General features: G+C 39.6%; 1 protein-coding gene across 7 annotated transcripts in view; it reads right to left on the bottom strand.

The window, feature by feature from the left end:
• The window catches only part of CCDC91 (coiled-coil domain containing 91), a 114,447-nt gene extending 93,314 nt beyond the window's left edge, over window positions 1–21,133 (bottom strand). For 4 of the 7 annotated variants that reach the window (XM_053978664.1, XM_053978665.1, XM_053978658.1 and 1 more), the window contains exon 1: window positions 20,957–21,133. The gene's annotated coding sequence lies outside the window, so the exon portion shown is untranslated. Of the gene's footprint in view, window positions 1–20,707; window positions 20,819–20,857; window positions 20,887–20,907 lie in introns of those variants that run through there. The other 3 variants (XM_053978662.1, XM_053978661.1, XM_053978660.1) reach the window with 3 other exon arrangements.
• Between the last annotated feature and the right edge of the window lie 905 nt (window positions 21,134–22,038).

Genomic DNA, 22,038 nt, shown 5'->3' on the forward strand with positions numbered 1-22,038 from the left:
GTATTCATGCCACATTCTGGGAAAAACCACCCAAACCAGACTGGTGATTGACACAATCACTACACAACCCAGTATTCAGGCAGCAGGCAGAGCAGCCAGCTGGAGAAAGTGAGCCTTTAGAAAGGCAAACAGGTATTTTATCCATTTTACCTGTGATACATTCTGTATCACATCAACAGGTCTTACAGGCTCTACACAAAGTTCTTTCAAAGCAGATTTTCTCCACAAAGTGCATGAGACATTAGTCCCATCATCTCAGGAACTGCTTATGTCTCAACCAGGGAAAGTACGTTCAGCACTGTATTTCAAAAACACAAACTGGAACAAGTTCAGAGGAGTTCAACAAGAATTAAAGCAATTTTGGAAAGGCTTGCTAAGATGGACAGTCTCTAAAAAAAATAAAAGGCAAACAAAAATAGAAAATATGTAAAATCATATTCTAAGAAGTGATTAACTACTTTGATTTCTCTTCAAATACAACACTGACCTGAGGCAGTAAAGACAGAGGCCCTGTAAGGAAAACATGTGAGGATTTCCATTTCTCCTTCAAGAACATTTATAGGAAACTATGCATAAATATAACAGAATTTTTGATAGAGAAAAAGAATGTAGGGCAGAAGAAAAACTGGAGAGCAACCTGTTATTGAATCCATCATCTCTTTTACTGCATTTCATATACAGTTTTTTAAGCCTGGTAACAATCCCAGGACTATTCTGACCTAAGATTACCTTTTCCCCACAAATTTTAAACACAGACATTTTGTGGCTGTAACAGCATGATTAATTTATGAATTATTCCACATATCACTCCACTGAAATAAAAGATAAACAAACCCCAAGCAAGTCTCTGTAGTACCAATCATGTTTTCACACCTAGATGCTAATCCTCCAATTTCCAGTTCTTCAGAGATCCCACAGGAATTCCAGGCCAAGTGATTCTCCCCCAGATGTGAGAATTCTAGGTTTGTTTGCTCTTTGGTTTGTATAATATATATTCATACATGTATATGCACCTCTGTTTCAAAATGAAATCCTGGTTTGTTTCCATGCTTTGATTGCTGTGGACAAAAAAAAAAAAAAAATCTAAAAATACCAGAAACTGGCAAACTCAACGTGTATCATAAATATGCAGGCAGTAGATTAGGATAGAAAGCATGAAATAAATACTGAGGGATGCTGATATAAGGCACTTCAAAAACTCAAAGGCTGAGGTTCTCTTCAAAGAGTGTTGGTGCAAGAGTTCTTACTAGGCAATGCATTTCCCAAAATATGATCTCTTGCATAAAAGGGAGCCTTCTGCAGGGAAAAGGGCCACATCAATGTTATAGGAAATGTTTAGAAAAAAAAAAATAGGAGACATTCATAGTCCTCAAAGTACATGTGCATTTAGCTCTAAAAATGTATTAATAACTCATTATAAATTTAACTGATAACAATGCTGAAAATATGACCAAATACAAAATTTCTCAATTCTATCCCTTATTCTCATGATGGAAATGCATTTCTGGTACAAGTAAACAACAGAAGTAGCCTAACATCTCTCCTTAGAACTGTAACAAACCTGGAAGAAAGTTCTTTTAATCAACCATCTATTCCAAAATGAGGAATCAGACTTTTCTTTCCTCACAGGGTAGGAACATTTTTTGTGGCACCGGAATAGGAAAGAATACATTAAATGCTGACAATCTTCAGGATTTGAAAAATAACAGAAAAAGACAAAACAACCCACACAGTCTTAACCATGACTAAATGTGGTCTCTTGAAATATGCCTGATACTGGAATTAAGTAACTGTAAAATTGGGCAACAAGAAGTCAACCTCAAAATTACAGAGTCATAGAAATTATGGTTGGAAAAGACACAGTAGGTCATCCAGTCCAGGTCATTTCCAAAACATTGCAGTTCTCAGACAGTCATGTCCTAAAAGGACAGCTTGAGAAGCTCTCCAGTCACATGCCGTGAAAAGAAGGAAACTTTCCATGGACAACGAATATGCAAGCCACTGAATTTTGAGAAGGTTTTATCAACAAGTTTGAATCCACCAAATGGAACAGTAAATTCTGTCAAAATTCAGACCAGCAGGTCATCCAACCCAAGCTCCTTTTCAAAGCACGGTCAACACTGCATTTCAGAGGAGGTTGCTCAAGACTTTCTCCTGCGTGGCTGGTGAGGCTGCATGATGAATTTATTCAGATTGATGTGCATACCTGAGAAGCTCACAAGCTTTCCTGTGCCAAATACAGTCACCAAAGCCTGGCCAGCAGCTTAAAACAGGTCATGAGAACTTTGTGAAATGTGCTTACCTGACAGACACACCAAAAGTGTGTTTTTATACATAGGAAAATCAAAAGCCATTCACAAGAAATAAGGCAGGAAAATGTAAGCTGGGAAAAAAAAAAAAAGCCCCTCTTTCCCATTCCAACAGTTAGGGGGAGAAAGAACATTGTAATCCCACCAGAAATCCTGGTATTCTTCATATCCAAAAGGCAAAAGTGGTGGAAAAACCAAATGGTGAATGAGGAAGAATTCCTCATTCACATCCATCTCGGGTTAGTGAGAATTCAAATCAATCAAGTCTTGATAATCTAAATTTGTCTAGGTAATAGAGATTACCTATACATGATTCTGCCAGGTAAAATCAAGTGATTTCGGTATAATCTGGCCTGTAAGTTTGAGTTTCAGGCCAAATTTTGTACATTTTAATGGAACAACTGACAGAATATACTACTTTTTGTTTCATCAGAATGATGTGTGTGGAGCTGCCTGAGGGTGGGGCTGCTGTATTTGTATTTCTGGCAAACCCCAGGGTATCTCCCTATCTATGACAACCTATCAGTTTTACTTTCATTCTTATGTTTTATAAATGCCTCATCCAATGTGTTCAGTCCAAGACAGGCTTAGTAGCTGTCCCTTGACTGGACATAACATAGACCACAGCATTTGAAGAATAAATCTTTGGCCAAACCTGCAGGTTCCAAAAAGTCTACTCAGGATAAGTATGAGGTGTTAAACAAAAAAAAAGAAAACTTAAAAACCCCAATAAAACAAAACTAAAAAGACATAATTTAGAAAGCATGTACAGTGGCAATACGTTTGTGATAAACAGCAGAGCAGATGATAAATTTCTGTATCACCAAGATCTAACTATCTCATATGCATTTTTCCCCATGGCTTTTTCACCAAAACTCCAAATACCACTTACAAATTTTAAAATTCAGGAACAAACTTCCTTCTTTTTAGCTGACACAGGCTTTCCTCCTAATCTATACCAATTACTGCTGCAGGATAAGCATTTGGCATCTTAAAAACTTAAAATAGCTACTAAGCCATTAATTGAAAAAAATTAATTACAGAATACACATATCCCAATGGATACCTAGCTCAAGAAAGACCATAATATGAAGGCAAAGCATAATGGAAACTAAAATACATTTAGAGCATTTGTAAAATTTCCTACAGGAGAAAAACAACCCTAACAATTCTGCATGCTGTGTGTCCTACCCCATCGTAAGACAGTGAAAAGCAGGCAACACCAAAACACCAGTGTTCTCCATCACCTTCCAGTGTGGATCCTATCACAAAAAAGGGACATGTAGGAAACCTGCCCTGCCAGGAAGCAGAGTGCTGGTCACCTCCCAGAGTGAAAGGAACAGTGACAGGGACTGTTACCACCTTCATTTTAAGAGGGGACAGGGGACCTGCCCACCCACACAGTGAATTAAGATACTTCAAGGTTATGGGGAAAAAAAAGACAACACAGAACATGTCAAAGCAATTTTTCCCTGGGAACTGAGGCTGGTTCATTTAGCCTGGAACAAAAGAGGCTCAGGGGAATATTATCAGTCCTTACCACTCCCTTACAGGAAGGTGCAGCCAGGTGAGGGTCAGGCTCTTCTCCAACGTACAAAGTGATAGGAGCAGAGGAGATGGCCTCAAGTTGTGCCAGGGGGAGGTTTGGATTGGATATTAGGGAAAATTTCTTCACCAAAAACATCAAGCACTGGAACAGGCTGCCCAGGGCTGTGCTTAAATCACAGTCCCTGGAGGTATTTAAAAGATGTGTAGATGTGGCACTTGGGGATGTGGTACAGGGGTGGACTTGGCAGTGGGAGGTTAATGGTTGGACTCCATGATTCTAAAGGTCTTTTCTAACCTAAATCATTCTCTGAATTCACTTCCAGTATTGACTTAATAAACACTTAGTGCATTAAATAATGTTAAAACTTTTCTAATAGAAAATACCAAAAAAAGTCAGCAGTTGCACGCCCTCTTATTTTGCAGTAGTAGTTACTTATATTACAATTGATTCCACTCAAATCTATGGTTCTTTTAAGAAAAAAATTAAAGCCTGGCCCATTGTAATGAATTTTCTTTCACAGCCCAAATAAAGCAACTCAACATTAAAGTAATCACAATTTAGTTTGCAAAGCCTCTCAGGACAACTCATGCAACCCAACGTGAAAGCAAGGCCAGCTCTGGCACTGCCTAAAGCCACACACAGTCAAGTTCAGAATATCTGCAAGCACTGAGACTTTGGTCTAAGAAGCTGCAGCAGTCAAGCAGTGGAGAAAGCACCCAGAGAATTTTCTTTTCCTATTCACCTTTCTGGTCTACCCATTGATCCATTTATTCTGAGGATTTTCAGAAGGTTTCAATGCTTAGAGATGAGAACAGCACACTAAGGAATGAGACAATAAAAGTCAAGGATCAATTTACACAAAATGGAATTTATAAAGTAGATGGGAAGGAGGGAAGGAAGGACTCCAGGAGGGAAGGACAGACTTCAGTGAGGAAGGAAGGACTCCAGGGAGGGAGGAAAGGAAGGAAAGGATGGAAAGGACGGAAAGGACGACTTTTTTTACCACTTAGTCCTTTTGTCAGGAGACCCCTGAAGTGAAAGATCCAGATCCTGCAAAAAACATGTAAGATTCCATATCCTATGATGTGATATTCCACACCTAGCACCACCAATAATTTTGAAATAAGTCTACTTTCACATGCCAATGCTGCAAGTAACAAAACAGTTACAGAAAAAGCTACAGCGTTTGTATTAGCTTAATCTACCAAGACCATCTTACACAATTTGTAAGACTTCCATAACTGCCTTTCCCAATGTTAAAAGCCTTTTTAGAAGGAAAAAGAACCACATTGTATAAATAAACAGCTTATCTTCATATAGCCTTTATTAAATAAATTTGAATAATCGTTAGAAATAATATTCTCATCTTCAAGGTACTGAATTCGTATGAGAAAAAACCTCCAAAACTCCACAAAAACTGGTATTAAGATAAGCTACAAAATCAATTCCACAAAAATTTGTGGTTTAGAATTTGAGGGCACTCTTCTTCAGCATATAGCTTTTGGCTTTTTGAAACAGTGAGCAAAGCAGGAAAAAGCAATGAAGCACAAATTTGAAGTCCATTTCACTTCCATAATTCAAACACAACCACACAAAAAGAAATTAAGAGTTCTGCTTTTACCCACAAGAGGAAAATGAGCTCTGAGAGCTAATATAGAGAGGGCAAGTACTGGTTTTCAAATTCACTTATGACATAGGCGGGGGGAAAAAAAAACAACCCACAGCACCACAGCTTGTATGGAAAACATATTCAAGAGCTGTCAATTCTTCAACCATATCCTAGAAGAAACTAACAAAAAACTGGGCAGAAATATTAAAAACTCCAGCAGAAATATTAAAATATGGTATTATTCAGCATATTTCAATACCTGCAGAACCTATCTTTCCCAAGACTTACTTCTAACAATTTCGGGAACTCAAGGGCTAGAGTTTCAGTCTTTACCTTCTTAGATCTTCAGTCTTCCCTATAATTGGTGTCTTGTGACCAGAACATAGAAAGGCTAGTTTTTGCTTTATAAAAATAAGAAATCACACAGTTAACTATTTTTCACATTTCTCTATTGGTCTTCTCTAAGCTTCTCTATCACAAATATCCTTTTACTTAAAAAGCCACACATTTTTACAAAATGCACACAAACTTCTGTGAGAATTTTAGCAAAGTGGATACAATTCAAGCATACTCTGCCTTGGAGGAAATCCTTTTCCTTTTGCCAAGACTTCTCCCCATCCACCTCCAAAAAATCTCAGAAAGCAGTTTGAATTAAACTGGAATTAAACATTTGTGTTAAGTACAGCCAGGCAATACGTATAATTAATCAACATCACATCCAGAACAACAATCTCTGAAACCTGATTCGGACTAATGATAAACAGAAGGTCTGGAATTTAGTTTGTATTCTACAACAACAACAAAAAAAAAAGAGAAAGGTGAGAAAAGCCTGACTTGTCATGTGCTAATTAGGTCACAAAGATGACCATGAGTCCCACAAATGCTTGAGAAAAAGTGACCATGGTAGACTAAAAACTCTCATACTTGAGACTAGACTAGACTAAAACTCTCATTTTACTGGAACCCATAAATTGAACACAGACCTCTAAAAGACAGAGCCAGGCTCTTCTCAGAGCTGCACTGGGATTAGGACAAAACCTTTAGGACAGAAGTTGGAATAGTAAAAAAATTGTGACCAGATATTGGAACAGGCTGCCCACAAACATGTTGGACCAGAGGATAATCACAAGGAATTACCCTGAAGAATTACCCTACCACAAAGAATTATTCCTGAGGATAATCACAAAGAATTTGAATGGACAGGGCCCTGACCCACCTGTTCTAACCAGATCTGCTTTACACAGTGGTTTGGATTAGAAAACTTCCAAATCCCCCTTCCATGGATGGTCTATGTTTCAATGTATTCAGTTTGATCCAGAACAGTATCATTAAAAGAAAAAGTAAATCCACTTTTGACGTTGTTCTTCAGCTGAACTGTATTCATAACTACCAACATCTGTCCAAGATTGTTTATGACTGGGTTTGCTGATGACAGAAGAACCAATCTCAAGGGAGGAGCACGAAAAGGAAAGAGTAGCCCTAGAATCTCCATTGCTGTAGGAGGAATAAAAGGAGTTAAAGCCACTGAAATGCACCTGAAGGGAGCCCACAGGAAAGACAGAGACAGACTATTGACAAGGGCCTGGAGTGACACTGACAGAGAGGAGGTTTTAGATTGGATAAATTCTTCCCTGTGAGGGTGCTGAGGCCCTGGCACAGGTTTCCCAGAGAAGCTGTGGCTGCCCCATCCCTGGAAGTGTCCAAGGCCAGGCTGGATGGGGCTCTGAGCAACCTGGGCTAGTGGAAGTTGTCCTACCCATGGCAGGGGTTGGAAATGAACGAGCTTTGACCTTATTTCCAACCCAAACCATTCTATGATTTTATGTTTCTAAGAAATATTTTCATCATGAGTCCAAAGAATAAATGTCTTACATAAATCTTTGTACACAACAGAAATGTTTCTTGAAAAAGACTGAGGTGAACGTTCGGCTTTAAGGAAAAAAATATCCTGACAAGAAAGCAAAACTGCATGGGGATGCTTCTTTGGAAGTAATAAATTACTTTGTTAAATTCATTAATTTATTCAAAACGTTTCCTAGGAATCATTAAATGGTACTATTTGATCATGAAGATTTACAAATAACAACTCTTTTTCTCAAAAAGAAAAGTCTAACGCTTCATAATGAATCAATGGCTCTTTGAGCCAGTTTCAGTAGTCTCAGCCTTTATCTTCCTCTCAGCCTCTGAACAGACATTTGTAATTCAGGGCTTCCCTCTCAAGAGAAGAGTTGATATCAGTTCCAAGAATTTCATGCAACCGGTCACTCCAACAGTATTCTTGATTCTTCTACAGCACTGATTTAGAAATGGAATCTCTTTACTTAGAAGCAAATAGAGGGTACAGAAACACCCCCTGTTAAGAGTTTGGGAATGCTAGAACAAACTGTAGCCTTTCTTCTACAGTTCATGTCTGATAAACTTAAGAAATGGAGGTTTAAAAGCAAAAAAAAAAAAGGTCACATGTTTCAAATGCGTTCCCACTTAAAGTATTATTGAGCTTCAAGAACTCAGACTGACAAATGAAATTCTCCTGCTTCTCCATGTTACTGTTAATAAGCAGAATTAGCAAATGCAATCAATTCTTTTTACCTGCAAATCACAGTAATACACTTTAACAGAACTTAAAAAGAGGTGTCTGCACAACGGAGAAGCTTTCCAAGAGTAAAAGGCACCAAGTTCTGCCTCAAGCGAACTTTGTCACAGAACAGGTATGAGAAAATAGAAGGTTTGACACAACCTTAGTAACAGTAAGAGCATCACAGCAACACAATTTAATACAACAACATGTCAAACAAAAATCTAGGTCTTTGAATGCGTGCTCATATGGATGTGTGGTAACTTGCACTAATAAATGTCATTAATGTTATGAAAAGAGTGCTCAAGATCTATCACATTAAGAAGGAATATATGCTTTACAGGAAAATAAAAAGTAAAAAAACCCAGCTAAACAAAACCAAACCCAGGGTAATACCAGGTTTTGGCACAATGCACTGCCTAAGAAAATCTGATGCTGAGTGAATCACTTATTCTAAAAACCAACACTCCTTCATGAGAAAGAGAATTTTTAAAGTAAAAAAAAGAAAAAAAAAACCCACAAGCTTTAAAAATTCTGTAGATCATCTTGTTAAGCACTTAACAATGAGGTTTTTTTCTCTTAATTAAAAGTAAAATAAGATAGTAAAGGTTTAAATATAAAGGATAATCAGTACACCTGATAGTTAAATATTATGAAAAAGATACTCTTTAACTTACATACAGACAGTTCACAAAAACTGTGAAATGTCAGCATGTACAGGTTATCATTCTAATCTTATGTTAGAAAAGCTGACACGTGACCATGGATACTTAAAAAAAAAAAAACCCAAAGAACCAAAAAATCCCACAAAATCAGCAGCACATGGTAAGACAGGATTATTCTAAATAAATATATTATTTACGACAGGAATGTACTAAATAAAAATACACAGCATTGTCTTATCATTCCTCTATGTCTCCTAATGGACTGGAAGACTCACTTTTCCATTTAATAAAACAACTCCCCTCAGCTTCCTCCAAACTCTTAAAGTACAGCACCTCTCACAGGGAAAGGTACTCATTTCAGGCAAGAAAAAAGATACTAAGCTATTTCTCTGATATGACATTATGTCTCAGATTTTCAAATCCTTCTGATTTTATATGACTCGGTTGTTGATCTTGAAAAAGAAAACCTTAAAAAATGCTAATAATATTCATTTTGCCCCAATCATCTACTAGAAATTCAGATTTTATGTAAGTTTAATGCAAAAACTGAAATACAACACAAGTGGTCATTTAAAAATCCCTTTTAATCCTTTGTTTGCAAGCTCTAGATACACTGTTAGAAGCAGAAAATGGAGATATTACTCTCCCTCGTACACAGAAAGAATAATGCATAATCATTGCACCTTTTTCTCCCTTTACTAAAAAAGAAGGCTTGATCACTTTTTGTTCACATATTAAGCAGATTAACTTGACTTTCCACGCTCTCCAAAGAGATGGTTCAGTTCCTGAAGAAGCAACTCATGACGCGACTTAAAATTCCTTTTCACACGACTCTTACGAAGCAAACTGGAGAGGTTTCACATTGGCCAACCCCCAAGTCATAAATAAGTAAAATGAAAATGCAAATGTGCTTTCGAACCACAAACACTGCTGCTAGAATGTCTGTGCACATTATCTTTCTTTTTTTTCATCTTAGTTTTTGGTCTGCTCCTAAGCATGCAACACAACACTTTTCACCACATGACCTTTGACCAAATGGATATTATCACAATTGTATGTTCTCTGTTGCAATCAAAAAATATAGAATCTTTATTTCTCACAGAAAGAGCTGAGTGCCATCAATGCCTTTGTAACACGTTGAGGGAGCTGCAAACAGAGATTCCATAACAGGCCAGAGTGAAAACAGGATTTGAGCTCAACACCTAAATTATTTTCTTTTAATCAGATCACAATACTTTAAAATAATTTATCACTTCAGGTTGATTCTTTATGCCTACTATACATTTCTAGAATACAGCTCTTCTCTAGGCCCAAAGCTTTAGACAAAGATTTGTCAGACTTACCAGGCCCTTCTCAGAAAGCGGGAGACATTTCCTAAGAGGTTCCATACTCAGTGAGTTACTAGGACATTTAAGGACCAAGTAAATGAGAAGAGCACATTCCAAGAATATCACATGTCAGTTAACAATTAAGAAAAAATTATTTCTCATTCAGGAAGAGTTAAATTCCCTCCCAACCCCAAACAACCAGACAAAACCAAAATGCTCCACATCTTCCCAGTTTAAAAGAAACCAATTGTTCCTTCTCCCAGCTAATTTATTTTAAACCACAATTTTGTAAGTCCTCTAAGACCTTTGCTAAACTGGAAGTAAATGCATGCCTAACAGATACTCATCCTAAAGTATAAAACTTCCATGCATGTAGAATACATGTACAAGAACAAAACATTAATAAGTTGTAGTGGACAGTTATTTATACAAGTACACAGTGAAATTAGAAATAATATACTTGGGAATTCATAGAATTATTTAGAGTAACAAGGGCTTTACATATTCACAGAGCCTAATGGCTTTTGAAACCAGCACTGTTTAAAGAGAACTACTGAAGTTTATTCAGAAATTACTATGCAAAAGTATCCCTTCTGGCAATGCTGCAAAAACCAACAGAACATTCAGGTTCCAAAGTGCAAACTACATGTAGAGTGATATCTTTTAACTATGTTAATTACTGGGCAATTACATAGTCTTCAGTCAGCAAAATTCCCAAGGAAAACAAGTTCTGCTTGACTAAAGTCAGCAAGAAAGAACTTGAATATTACAACAATAACCATTAATGTCCTACACTTACACTCAATAGTAATTAAAAAAAAAACAACAACAAAAAAAACACATTTAGCAATTTAAAGTTTCAGGTGGTAACTATAACTTTCTGTAGAGGCTTTGACAAAGAAATGTAGGTGAATGGCCAACCTCAAGTTAATCCAGCCATCTTCTAAAATATATGATTGTAAAAAAAAAAAATCAATTGAAAAGCTCACATCTTCCTTCACTCATAATTAATAGGTCATTCCTATCATCAAATTACAACTTTCCCCAGGACAAATATTGCACATTGCACAACTTACACAGAAAATTAATATTGTAAAGCATTTCACTAAATAGGAACAAAGAAAACCCCTTTAAAATGCCAAAATAATTTTAAGAAATTCAAACCCAGTGCATTTCATGACAGCAGCTGCTGGAGGGAGCCTGGCTGCCTGGCACCAGAATTCTGACCAGAAGCTGCCTATTCTAGTCCGCCTAAGACTAGAACTAAACTCAACTCTGAGACTGTTGGTCTCCTTTCAGCCTTCCTTCACTTTTTTATTTGGTGTGTGGGTTTATAATTCAAACCTTATGGAGGAACCTGGACTGGATTAATAAGCAAAAACTAATCATTAGACCCTGCTGTACCAAAGACACTGTCAAGTGTTCCATCCTTTGTTAGCTTTACTGACTTCACGTGTTCTGCAGTCATGTCAAGTTAAACCAGGTTAAATACACATAATTTTTAAAATACAATAATTTTTCCATGGGATTCAATGTTGACATAAAATTTAACATAAAAAAATATTTTTTTAAAAAAAACTCAAAACCCTTATTTATTAACTAGAGACTCTGATCAGATTATGGTGCATTTTACACCTGTCCAGGCAGTAGGAAAGATTTTAGCATAGACATTACTGGAAGACAACCATTTAAAATCAAAATGTATTCTGCTTTTGCAACAACTTTGTTAACTTTTTTCCTTTTTTTTTTAAAGAAAAAATATTCAAGTATGTTAGAAGGAGAATTACTTCATTTCTGAGTGTGTTTTACATATAATACATGTAGATCTTAATTTGTAAAAAGTGATTTACATTTTTGTAACTATTTTTGAGTACTCTTGCTACTCGGTATTCACTATTTTACTAAAAACATGTCTTTAATACAGTTCACATCACAATAACTCAATAAATTAATCTCTTCCATCTTTCTTAAACACACTCTGGAATACATGAAGGCAATTAAGCAAGCCAGTATCTTGTAAAAACATTTTGAAACCTTTTACTGAGAAGTTCATTTTCTAACAGTATTACCTTGGTCCCTCATAAATTTGGTGGTTAACTTCTAAAGGTATGCTCTGAAAGTACTAAGGATTTAAAATACATTATTTCAGCTTATTATAATAAAAAGAGAAAAAAAAAAAAGGCAAACACAAAATAAAACCCAAAAAAACAACTCCTGACTTTGCTCTACTGTGGAAAAACCACTGGGCAACACAGGTGTGTGCACCTAGATATAGGTATATGTATAAAGAGAAAGACAAAGAACACACTTATTTTCAGACAGGAAAACAAAAGGATCTATGTATAGCAAAGTCTTCAGGGCACACAGTCAATTTAAATGAAATAGTTTCCAAACATAAGTACAATTTGACTCAGTTTTTGAAATTTTCAAGCATATTAGTTCTTGTCTCATCTCCGCTTAAAAGATTCTTAAACCAATATTGTTCTTTCAACGCCAACAAGAGGGCAAGTCAGGCCTCTTTCTAAACATTAAAGGCAGTTCATAAGTAATTTGTAAGGATAATTTAACTAAATACCAGGTACATTCAATATTGATGGAAGTTAAATAGCTGTATCACACACTTTTTGAGCACTCTTTAATTAGGAAAAGTATTTATGAAAGTCCCAAAGCAGAACCTATTTTTTAGCTCCTAATAATGTTAGTCTGGTCTCAGAGTATCAGTATCTCATTTTATCATTCATCACACTGTGATTCACCCTAAATTTCTGTAAGAATCATTTCTAAGTGGATTAAACAAAAGTGGTTTTAAACTCATTTTTTGAGACCCCTTCCAGAGTCAGTTTACAATGCTATTGTCCATCAGTGCTAAACAAATGTGCAGAAGCTTGTCCAGAGGGGAAAAAGAAAAAAAAAAAAAAAAGAAAAAAGGGGAGGTGGGGGCAGAAAGTGTTTTGGGTAAAAATCAGAGGAAAGGTGAACAAGGCAGATATCCCAGTGGGAGTGTGCTACAGCCTCCCCAGCCAGGATGGGGACAGGTGAAATATTCTCTAAAGGACTGGGGGAAGTCTTAAGATTGCTGGCCCTTTTACTGGGTGTCTGCTAGAAATCCAGCCCAGCAGAGGGGAAACAGGACTGCAAGGCGGGCATGAGGTTCTGCAGGGAGGAATTCAAGAGAGCCCAAGCCCAACTAAAACTTAACCTGGTTACTGCCACAAAAGACAATACAAAAATGATTTTATAAAAACAACAGCAAGAAAAGGAGGGCTAAATCTCCATCCTCATTGGAAGCAGTGGAAAATAACAGTGAGAAAGAATGAGGAAAAGGCTGAGGTACTTAGTGCTGTCTTGGCCTCAGTAGCAAGACCAGGTGTCCCAGGGGTAGCCAGCCCTGAGCTGGAAGAGAGGGAAAGGGAGCAGAATGAACCCCCACATTCCAGAAGATGATGCTGCTGTGCCTCTCAGACACACACAGATCTACAGGGCTGGCTGGGATCCACACAGGGTGCTGAGCAAGCTGCTGAGAGCCCACAGAGCCACTTCCGACCATGAACCAGCAGTCCTGGCTATTTAGGCAGGTCCCAGTTGGCTGAACATTAGCAAGTATTCCTCCCACCTACAAACACAGAGGGAAGGAGGATCTGACCTGATCTGTGACAAGATGACCCGCATTTTGGATGAGGGCTTTGGATTTTTTTACCTGCACTTTAGTAGAACTTATCTTTTTCCAGTGTCTTCACCTGGAGAAACTGGCTGCTCCTGCCTTGAACTTGTGCACTCTTTGCTGGGTAAAATAAATGGCTGGGTGAACAGGCCCAGAGAGTTCTGAATGGAGTGGCTGAGGGAGCTGGGAATGTTTGGTCTGGAGAAAAGGATGCTTGGGGGGGACCTTCTGGCTCTCCACAACTCCCTGACAGGACAGTGCAGCCAGATGGGGGTCAGGCTCTGCTCCCAGGGAACAAGGGACAGGAAAAGGGGAAAGAGCCTCAAGCTGCACCAAGAGGTGTTTAGATGGAATATTGAGAAAAAAAATATCTTCCACAAAAGGGTGGTCAAGCACTGGAAAAGACTGTCCAGGGCAGTGGTGGAGCCACCAACCCTGGAAGCATTTAAAAGATGTGTGGATGGGGCACCTGGGGACATGGGTTAGTGGTGAACTTGGCAGTGTGAGGTTAATGGTTGGACCCGACCATCTTGAAAGTCTTTTCCAACCTTAACAATTCCGTGATTTCAAACTAAGTACAACTTTTCTTCAGTCTGTAGTGGATCAGGCCAAGATACTGATTTTTCACTGTGGCAGCTTATGAACTAAAAGCAAGCTGACTGTGGCATGTGCATCATGTGGAAACCTCTTCAGAAACTCACACTATTTCAGAAGCTGCACCCCATGGAAAGTCCTTTTAAAAGCTTAACTGGAAAATGCACGCTAAAATATTTCAGTTTCCATTTAAATCTACACACTCAGAGAGAGGATTTCCACTTTATTTCTGTCTATACACACACACTAAGCTCAAGAATGGTAACACAGTAATGTGTTGTTAAAATTTTGAAAAAAGCAAGCCTAGCACAAAGAACTTGACTGTAGGTCTCTCTTCCTCAGAAATTTTTACAAAACCCCTAACATTAGTGTGTTCTGCAATAAACAGAAGATACTTAAATGAAAACATAGGTATTTAATATAAATGGATACTATAACAAATTCAAAGTAAAGCATTTCCATCTTTCTGTAAATAAAAAAATTCTAGCAGTGGGTTCTGGCAAAGTATTTCGGTATAAAGAACTACAAGACCAAGTTTTCACAACAATACACAGAATATTAGATAGCTTTTACCTGCATTCACTTTATTCAGAAACCTTAAAGAGACACAGAATAAACATTAAGGAAACACAGAATGAACTCCTAATATTTAGTACATTTATTTATTTACAATCTAATGGAAGTTTAGATGACAAATTAATTTCTAAACCTTTGGAAGTTTTGTATTTTGAATCTTTTAATTTTATGTGGAATCATTTCACTTGAATATAATCACTTAGGAAGGAGACAAAAAAAATTACTTAGGAGCTTCTAATTTTAAGGCTTGTAAGGTTGTTACAAAGAATCCTTTCATAATCTTGTATATTGAGATCAAATTGCTCATGAATTGATGTAATGGATTGTTAGTTTCTGCTTCCCAGACGAAGGGGGTTTGTTCAGCTGGGTTTTTAATGTTAAACTACTTCCAGCGTTAGGTTAAGCAACCTGTTTCGCTGCAGATTATATTCTCTTTTTGTGAGAATGGTTATTACCTGATGAAGCACCTCTAAACCCGTTCACCTTCTTCCAGATTTCTTCTGCCTCCAGCTGATGTGTCCAAAAGCACATGTGCAACAGCCAGGATGTCTACAGCAGTGATTTTCTTGAAATGTCCACAGCTTAGAGCAAGCATCTGTCATCCCTTTCAGCTCATATTTATTCAATATCCTCTCCCACAGCTGCATCCTCTCCCCAGAGCGTTCACAGAACAGAATAGTTCCAGCTACAATGGACCTACAATAATCATCTGGTCCAACAGCCTGACCCCTCACCAAAAGTCAGAGCACATGAGGAGGGGCATTGTCCAAGTGCCTCCGAGACATGGCACGCCTGGGGCACCGACCACCGACCTAGAAGCCTCTGCCCTGCCTGGCCACCCTCATGAAGGGCACCCCTCAGCCTCCCTCTCTCCAAACTGGACAATCCCAGAGTCCTTGGCTGCTCCTCAAAGGACATGCCTTCGATCATAGCTGTACTGAAGTATGGAATTTCCACTCCATTTTCATTCACGCTTGTTGTCACTTGAGAGAGATGATTGCCATTGGTGAATTTTTCATCTTCTGCTCAGATCAAAAGATGCAGTGCCTTGGTGTGGCCGTGCTGAGAGCTCTCATGAATGCAGTGGTTCATAGCCAGAGTGCAATACTCCAGCATGTACAAAAATGAAACCCCATCATCCAGCACGCTCAAACACTGATAGCAATGCCCCTGTGAACTGCTTTTCTATAAATAACACAGCACATTAAATCCCTTTTTAAGTCCTTTCTTGAAGGAAAAGCAACAGCTCCAGTAACAGATCCAAGGCTACAGCCTTGAAATTACTGCTTTTCACACTGGAATAATTTGAGTTTGGATGTTTTGCACTTCAAAATGTGCTTGCACACCCTAAATCCATCGTTTACAAAGATATCAAGTTTTAAATTCTGTCAGCCCTTAGTGCCAGATTCCAATTGTATTCCTACAAGCAACCTACCCTCCAGCAGAGATTGCTCTGGTTGATCTGCTACAGCCTTATAATCCAGAAGATGAAGAGAAGCAAAAGTCTCGATTTGGTACCACCTCTGCTATCAGCATTAAATATTTTAATTACTTTTTCTGAAAGGAAACAGCTCCAATCACTACTCTTGCACAGGCACCTAAAATCAATTTATGTGTTGATAAAAACAGAAATTTGCCATCTTTTCCAGGATTGCACTAAAATGAGAGGAATATTCCTGGAGTCTATGGAAGAATGGGTCTGAAGGGTCTTTGGAAGAAAGGGTCTGAACCTGACTTATGTTTCACTGCTAGTGAAGACTTGCCTATTGAATATTTGAGTATTAATATCTGAGTATTATGATGCCATATGTTATCAGCTAAAGAAGTTCAAATTTGGTTCTTTAATCAAGGAAAATGCTCAGTAGGTGAAAACTCTATATTCTAAAACTTACCACAGTTGTTCATGGGAGCCCTAAAAATCAGGATTTATCCCTATATCATTTTCACTGAGTGGAAGGTTTTTAAAGACCTCCGAGTTCTACAAACTGCTTGAGATTTAGGTCTTTCTTAGTTTTTTTTTTTGTACTAAATCAGCACTATAGTTTAGACATGCTTGATTTTCTTAAAATTAAAACTTAGAACTTTTGCAAATATAACACAAGACATATTTTTAAGCTAAATCCATTTCCAAATTCTTCACTGATAGACATTCAAATGAATGCATTTTTATCATTCCAATGACAAATAGAAAAACCTGCTTTTCTCTTATGGGCATTATATAGGTATATAGAAATTATATAATATTTCTCTTTCTGAGGATCCAAAATGACTTTATAAATATTACACTCATTCCTCTAGCTGTTATTCAAAGGATGGGAAAATTTACTAGGCAGTGTCTGTAACAAGGTGATCACAGGAAATTTTAGCCTCATGAACGCCAACACAGACACAGATGTCACATAAATCTGATGGGAAACTGCAGAAAAACTCTGTAAAAATTACATCCCTGAAAACCTCTTGAGGAACATCCATTGCCTCTTGTATGTGTAAGTAATAAAATTTAATTAACTTTTTTCTTAATTCAGAAAGTCCTCTGTGATTACTTAGAAAGAAATTTATGGGTACGTAATTCTGTTTCTCCAACCACTCCCTAGAATGGAATTTACATTTTAATGGTTTAATTGAAAGAGTGGACAGAACCCCCAGAATTCATTTCAGTCACACCTAAAATAAATCTGCCAACTGAACAATGAAAAGGAAAAAATGCCTGCTATGTCAGAAAAGCAAAATTCTTCACATTAGCCAATCCCAACGTTTCAGGACAAAGTAATGCAAATCCCACTGTACGCCAAGAAATTTTAGATAATACAGTTCTACATTAAGAAAATTACAAATTACTTAATTTTTATATGTAAAAATAGTACTACTTCTGGAGACTCGGGTCTAGAGAGCAGATCCCTTTGCTTAAAGGATGCAAAGTGATGAGGGAAGATTAGGGTTGCAAGAGGCCTTATCAGAAAAGATATATCCAACCTTCAAATTTAAGGTATTTATTTTTACTAACACCAGCAGGGATTATTCCCACATAAATCTTAAGTCTTTAGAAGTATGAGGTAGAAAAAAGAAAAACAAGTCCTGCACTTTGAATTTCTGATGCATTCTTACATTTACAAACTTCAAAGTAACAAAGTAATGAAACGTAACAGATGTTAAAATACAGTGCCTGAAAGTCACCTTGAAACACTTTTTAGATGATCTGCCACTTACACTGCACTTAGAGGTAGATTTATTCCACATAACTTAAAATTTAAGAGTCTGTAGCCTGAGACTTGGAGTGTACTGAGGTGAAAGCCCTACACAAACTGCAAGCAACAAGCAAGCAAACAAACAAAATAACACAGCTGAAAAATTCTGAGTATCAAAACTGGTTTAACAAGAATTTTTCTCTTTATTATTATAAGCAAATTAGTTTTCCTTGAGCAGAAAGAACTTCCCTGAAAGGGCACTTGAGCATGAAGCACTGCACAGATGGACAGCAGCAGATTACACCACACGTGAGGATATCGGGCCCTGCACACACAAATCCCACCTCGTGTACCTGAACATGGGCAGGAAGGCACTGTGAACTTTTCATTTAAGGACTCACAGAAGGTGTGTTTCCATCATACCACAAACCTTTCCCCGTTTGGTGTTGCAAGCTTTCCTGGAAGCTGGGTTTTCAGTAGGAACCCAGCCAAGGCCTCAGAGAGACACCACGCTTAGGCATCTGTCTCAGCAGTTCCGTAAACATCTGGGGAGTTATTGCCCTTAAAATTGCGATCCAATTCTTCCCCTGGAGCAGAAATATGCTTCATAGCATAACTGCATTTTGGCATCTCTAAATCTGTGTGGTTGTCATCAGCCTGACACCACAGAAGCAGCTAACAGTGCCTAGACAGCAGATACCCTTCACCAAGCTCTGGCAGTAGCTGTGTCACTTGAAAATAAATGTGAAGGAGCTGGCCCAACAGCCCATGGTTGTTTTCAAAGACATGCAGAAAACAGTCAAGGAGCTCCTAATCAATTGCAAAAGAACTAAAACTGCACTGGGAGTTCTAGTGAGGCATGGTCTGATCACCGTGTCTCCAAATCCTCGTGGAGGTTTCTGTGTGAACATGACAAAAGCAAATGTGTCACCTGGTATGCTCAGTTTTCAACCATTCCAGGTAGAATCAAACTGGTAGGAAGCCTTAAACTTAACTATAGCAATGGTCAGAGAAAGATTTGGATGAAAACAAATCCAAAGGCGACAGACCCTATTTTAATGCCAATTGTCTCAGTCTGTTGTGCACATGACCCACCCATCCCCTCAGCTGAGCTACAGTAAAACACCATCTCAGCTTCAATGTCCCAGACTAACAGCAAGAAAGTGTTATTGGTGGAACAATTCACACAGACACATTGAGGTACAGAGCAGATAAACTTATCTCCTGTATTTAATTGTCTTCCTTTCAAAATATGCTTAAAAATCTCTTTAAGAGGCTCTGAAAAAAGGCACTGGGATTATCTATCCTTCATTGAGCTTCCAAGCATCACCTGTTTGAACTCTACTGTGATTTTCTTCTTTCAGATCCTACCAGCATGAGGATCACTACTGCACTCAACAGACACTGTCTGCCCTGCAGTCTGTGTTTGAGGATGGCCAGCAGTCTGTTTCCAGTGTTAAGGAGTGAGAAACTGATAGCCCCTGAAGGAAAAACAAGGAAGTAATTACAACACTTGCATCAACATTTACTTTAGACAGTCAAGCCGTGGATGTGGAGGTGCTCAGATCATGGTCATATATTCAAAAAATATATGTGGAAGAGCAAAATCTGAAGAACAGAAAGGCAAACAGCCAGGAAGTGCTGAGAACAAAAACTATTAGGCAGGTCTAATGAAACAGGTGTTCAAGCACTGTAACAAACCCTACCCAAAGTTCCACTAAAACGCTGCAGTAAGGTGGCAAAAGATGCGGTCACGGCGTGCAATTGATAGGCAAAAAGAATTGCTAAGACAGAAAAGAAAAACTGCTTATGAGATAAACGAGAGTCTCGTGACAAGAACCAAAGCTGCAGGCAGAGCTCATCGTGACAATATCCCAGAGCAGAAGGGTGGGCTCGGGCGCTGAGGTATCAAGACGACACAATCAACCCTGTTACACAGACCAGAAGCCTCAAAACTCCGAAAGTCTTTGAAGACCAGATTTACATAAAGTGGTTTAGATGCCTGAAGATTCTGAGAGATTTTCAGGAATACTTCAACACCTAACTCCATTTATAGTAACAGATACTAGGTGCCCACGCACCTCTGAAAAATCACGCAGGGTATTTCACAACTAAAAGATTCTGGACAGCATTTGAAAACTTGGTCATGTACAGTTTGGCTTTGGAGGCATAAGAGCAAAGAACTCATAGCCAGGATTTCCAAACCTCTGGGCTAGAGACCTACTCCAAGGGTTCTCCTGTTGATAGAGACACCAATTTTCTGGTGCAGAGAAGGAATGTGGCGCAGGGAAGCAAGCCCCTGCTGCTCCTCTGAACTAATTCTAAAATCCCCTTTTGTAGCGACCCTTGTGCCCCATCATTAAGGGCATCACCAGCGCCACACGCGGCTGTCAGCGCTGCGGCACAGGGAGGGCTCGGGCAGGGCAGGCAGCTGAGGGGGCAGATGAAGGAAGGAGAAGGCAGGTTCAAGTGGGAAAAAAAGGCAGCAAAAGGCAGGAAAATGCAGGAAAAGGCAGGAGGAGACAGGTGAGGGCAAGTGAAGGCAGGTGGAGGCAGGAGAAAAGAGATGGAGCTGCAAGTAGTTGGAGGCAGGAGAATGGCGGCAGGTGGACCTCGAAGCGCCCATCCCCGCAGCCACGCTCCGGCCGGGCTCTACCTCCTGCTCGGCCAGCGCAGCTCCTGGCTGTGACCCGGGCCTGGCAGGGCTGTGACCCGGGCCTGGCAGGGCTGTGACCCAGCCGGGACTAGCGCCCGCTCCGGCCGGCCTGCCCCGGCCCGTCCCCGCTCCCCGGCGGCGCGGCCTCACCCGGATGTGGATCCGGCCGCTCCCCCCCCGCTCCTCGCGGCCGAGGTCACCTTGATGCCTCCGAGCTGAATTGTCTGTCCCCAGGCTGGGTTGTCTCACCTTGTGTAAACGCAACTGATGGTGTCAGATAACTTCTACAATACGAGTTGCTTAATGAAGGAAACAACCTTGTGTTTGAAGCATTGCGTAAGATTGCATCACCGGATAAATATGCATTAGGTAGGCGGAGAGCGTGGATTAGATAGGCGGGTCCATGTGAGTTTTGCTCTATAAAAGATTGCAAGTTATTAACACCTGAGCGTGGCTTGTGGCAAGCTTCACTGTGCGCCCTTTAGAGAATAAACAGTATTTATCCTGTAAACTTTCTAGACTGCTCTGTTTGTGTTTAGGCAGCTCCTAAAGTGGGGAACAGCCCCCGCAGCGCCGGGCGCTGCTGCTCATCCCGGCCGGGCTCGGGGCCGCCCCCGCCGCTCGCTGCCCCTGCCGGGTAGCTGCTGGAAGCACGGCTGGAATCACGGCTGGAGTCACCGCTGGCATCACGGCTGGCTGCCATCACCCCCGGCCCTCGACGGAGCCTCTGCCCCTTGCCCTTTGGTTCCCGGTCCGTGTTTGCTCACCCAGCCCGACCGTGGGCTCGGTGCGTGGCAGAGCACCAGCGGCGTCTCTTCAGTGTCATCCCAGAATCACGGGATCCTGAGGGTTGGAAGGGACCTCTGGAGATCATCCAGTCCAACCTCTCTGCCAGGACAGGGTCACGTAGAGCAGGTGGCACAGGGGTGGGTTTGGAATGTCTCCAGAGAGGGAGTATCCACACCCTCCCTGGGCAACTTCCAGTGCTCTGCCATCCTCAACGGGAAGAAGTTCTTCCTCATGTTAAAATGAAGCTTCTCGTGTTTTAGTTTATGGCCTTTGCTCCTCATACTGTCAATGGGTACCACTGGAAAGAGTTTGGTCTCTGCTCTTGGCACTCCTTTGAGATACTTACCTGCATTAATGAGGTCCCCTCTCAGTCCTCTCCTCTCCAGAATAAACAGCCCCAGTTCCCGCAGTCTCTCCTCATCAGAGACCTTCTCCACACTCATCACCTTTGTGGCCCTTCTCCAGTAGCTCCTTGTCTTTCTTGTACTGAGAAGCATGGAAATGAATCAGGACAGTGAGGATCACACCAGCCCTGGGCTGGG

The sequence above is a fragment of the Vidua macroura genome, chromosome 5, assembly GCF_024509145.1.
Source record: "Vidua macroura isolate BioBank_ID:100142 chromosome 5, ASM2450914v1, whole genome shotgun sequence".
In the NCBI taxonomy this organism is placed as follows: Eukaryota; Metazoa; Chordata; class Aves; order Passeriformes; family Viduidae; genus Vidua; species Vidua macroura.